The sequence below is a fragment of the Castanea sativa genome, chromosome 9 (genome assembly GCF_040712315.1).
Source record: "Castanea sativa cultivar Marrone di Chiusa Pesio chromosome 9, ASM4071231v1".
Classification (NCBI taxonomy): domain Eukaryota; kingdom Viridiplantae; phylum Streptophyta; class Magnoliopsida; order Fagales; family Fagaceae; genus Castanea; species Castanea sativa.
In genome coordinates this window covers 17268551-17272386 of record NC_134021.1, presented here as the reverse complement: position 1 = coordinate 17272386, position 3836 = coordinate 17268551, and the positions used below count along the sequence as shown (strand labels likewise).

The 3836-nt window shown below is 33.2% G+C and overlaps 1 pseudogene; it reads right to left on the bottom strand.

The window, feature by feature from the left end:
* Positions 1-688: 688 nt before the first annotated feature.
* On the bottom strand, positions 689-3040 carry LOC142608848 (protein LURP-one-related 10-like; annotated as a pseudogene).
* Positions 3041-3836: the final 796 nt, after the last annotated feature.

Here is a 3836-nt window from a genome sequence, read left to right as displayed (position 1 = left end):
GTTTTGCCTTAGTGGTTTTCACCATTCGTAAACAAATCACCTATGTAAAACTTATTTTTCCGCTGCATTTACTTTAGTTGATGATTTGTTTGTGTTACCACACTTATTGCATGAAATTGAATCTAATTAATTAACTTGGCTAATTAATTGATTAATATTACCAAAGGGATCAATACATTTTTGGCCTATCAGCATGAAACATGTGTATCTATATCATTCATTATTTCATGCAATTTTCAAATTTGTAAACACTTATAGTATGATCAAATCACTACACTACTCTTATTGTATTTCTATTTTATTTATAAAATAGAACACTAAATATTACAATTTTTTACAAGGAAAGTTATTAAAATAATTTTTTTCATACATTGATAGTTGGTGGTAGAGGGATTTGAACCCTGAATTTTTTGTTGGAAACACTAGAACGTACTAATTAATTAAGCTACAAGGCTCTAGGCAAAAATTATTAAAATATTGAAGGAAACTAATAACTAGTTGCATTGCACATCATGAAGGAACTCAACTAGTAATAAAAAAACTCTGAAGCACAATACAATAAAAAAAAAAAAAAAAATGACAGCAAGATCAAGGCAAACTTCATTTATGGTAATACATCATACAAACTTATTGCTTCTACCCAACCATCTTAATTTCATTGTACAACCACTATTTCGTAGATGGGTAGTTAACTTTGTACAGCTACTATGTCCGTCGTAGAGGAATTGTTAATTTCATCTAGAATCACAATAAGGGCAACTATAAATGCATAATCGATGTTAGGATTTATAAATGCATAATCGATGTTAGGATAAACTGTCACTATGAAGTTATCATTTCCAATCAAAATGCTTTGAACCGCATCCTTCTTATGCATCTGCAATTCCCACAATTACCAATTGAATTAGTTTAAAGTTCTTCCCAATATTTGTGTATTGAAATTGCACAATGATAATATTTTTATGATTGGAATAACATTACTTTCACTTACACTTATTACTAACACCATTCTTATTTTATAGTAATCATAATACGTAATGTAAGATATTATGTTTACTATAATGGCTCTAGAATTAATGAAAATTGCAATCCAAATTTATCCTTTAAATACATCTATCCAAACCAACCAGGGTAATTGATTAAATTAATCGTATATTATCTATACTAATATTTAAGGGGCTTCCCCTGTTTAGACCAGATTTTTTTTGTTCCAAAATACCCCTACAGCCTACCTTTAAGTAGCGGCAAAACTTGAGGATAACACTGTAAAAATATATCTCTAGCTCTCACGTAAAACATTTCCTACAAAATAGAATTATTCTTCTACTAACCCACTTCTTCAAAGCAACTATACATTTGTTGTTGTTTTTTTTCTTTTAAAAAAACATTCTCACGTTTATCTTCAAATCATTTTTAAAAAAAAACATCCTCAATTTATCCAAAAAATAAAAACTAAATAGATATACACAAGTTTAATTACAATTTAAACTACTTTTAACTTCTTTTTAAAAATTAAAAACAAGAAACCTAATAAAAAAAAACCATGTTCTATCAAAAAAAGTTATCTACCCTGTTAAGAAAAAAGTTATCAACCCACGTTTTTAATTTGAAAAAAAAAATTAAAAAAACACTATCCCACATTCTATCCAAAAAAGCCTACCCCGGCCATATCTTTTTACAAATTTGTGGATAACTAAATGTTTAAAAACTCTTCAATCAAAAACAAAAACAAAAAAATGTATTTTAAAACAAACACATATTACTCATCACACTCTTAGGAATTTTTTGTAATTGAAAAATATAGTATTTCAAATTATAATGAATGTAAATTATTAATTTTTACAAAAAAAAAATAAAATAGTCTTTGAGCACGTGCGTAAAAGCGTGTAGATGCTAGTTATTATGATGTGCTTTCTATCAATTAACAGAGATTTTGTGCATGTGTAATTAAGCAGTGAATATCTTACTTTGGCAATAACTGTGGAAGAGCCCCCAGCATAAATGACACAAGACCGATCGAGTCAACTTCCTTCAACCTTGAAATCACAAACCTTCTCTGTTGTGTTATGTGCTAAGTACACATCTAATTTAGTCTTAAGATAAAGCATGGAACGAGTCCTAGCGCTGAAAAGCAAATTTTTAGAATCTGTGCTTTCTCCCCTAAAAGCTTGCCATCTGTTATGTGCAATTAATACCTACATTAAGGAAAAAAGCAGTTAACATTCAACAAAAGAGACTTTGTCATATGTGTTTTGTTTGTAATCATTCTCAAAAACTTTTTCACCACCAAAATGCTCTTTCAACATCGTTAATTCGTTATATAGTATATAAATATATGATAGTTAATTAATTATGTTTTTTTAATGAGATTAAGTAATCATGTTTGTTTATTCCTATTAGAGGGAATGATATTCTCTATCTGAAATAAATTTATTTCATAGTATAAATATAAAGATGTATTTATTGTTATGTAAATTAAATTTTAAATGATGTGACAACGTGTGCACATAGGATTAGATATCAAAATTAAAAAATTTAAAGTTTTGCCAATAGCACACCATTAATGTTGACTGGGTTCTGCATTTTTTATATGCAACTTACCATGTCAGCAATCGTGAAAAAAAAATGTTGTCCCAAGATTTTTTGTATAAAAAATGAAATTTAAACCACGAAATATACGTTTCGAGGCAAGGAAGCGGGCACTTAGCCAGCTTTCTTCTCACTGCTAACAAATCAATAATATTTTTTTCTTGATCTAAGAACAAATCACTAATTAGAGGTTGGCAATTTACCTTATCTTGAATAGTAACAATAGGATTTCCAGCAGCATCCACTATGATCCGACTTTGATGAACAAGGGTTAACAGGACTACTTGTACCATGAAAATAATGTGTTGCCATTAGTATCCGTGACAACAAAGCTGCTATCACTTACGGTCAAAACTTTCCTGACAATTCCAAGATCCACAGGGTAAGGAGCACAATAGTAAGGGCTAATCACCCAAAGGGGATAAGCTTGTGGTGCACTCAGTTGTGCCATGATGGGATTTGTGTGTACCCAAATTATGGTTGTTGGGCTCAACCTCTACTTAGGCTCACAATCTATTTGTATTGTGGGTTTTGGATTTCCTATTATGGGTGGTCCTGTGCTCGGTGACCCAAATATTCTCTTATTTCTCCAAACCCTTTTCTCACAATGTCACTCTCCTTTCTTAGTCTAGTCGTTCCTTCTTACCAGTTCTCTCCCTCTCCAAAATTGCCAACCCCCATTTCTCTCTTCATTCTCCTATTTATAGCCTTAGATAAGTGGAGGTGCCATGATACGCTCCCTTACTAGTGCAAATGAGAGTCCAATTCTATCATCTTTAGGTGGGTTTCTGGTGGAAAAGTGGTAGTGGTAGTGGCATTGGAACTGACTCCCACCTCCAAAAACCCATCCGGTAGCGATATTCCCCAAGGCAATACCGGGCCTTGCGTTCTCGGCATGCGCTCCTCCCGTTTACGGAGTAGCGTGATCGACATGAACGTGTTTTTGACACATTTAAAGGGAGACGAGCCTGTCTTGGTATTTGGGCTTTAATTGGGCCTGAAGATGTGTTCGAATCGAGGTCAAAGGCCCAATGGCCTGAGTCCGTGCATCAGGTCATAGGCCATGGCCCGAAGTTCAACGGGCCCGCACCCCGTACAATAGCCCCCCTTTGGTTCATGCTCGGCTATCAAGAATGAACCAAGGATAACTCGATGGGCGCTAGTGACCTTTCGGGGACCCTCAACTGCCAGTTGTTTAAACAAACAAGATAGTCATAAATGCTTTCTCAAAAGGTGTGCCCTGTCAG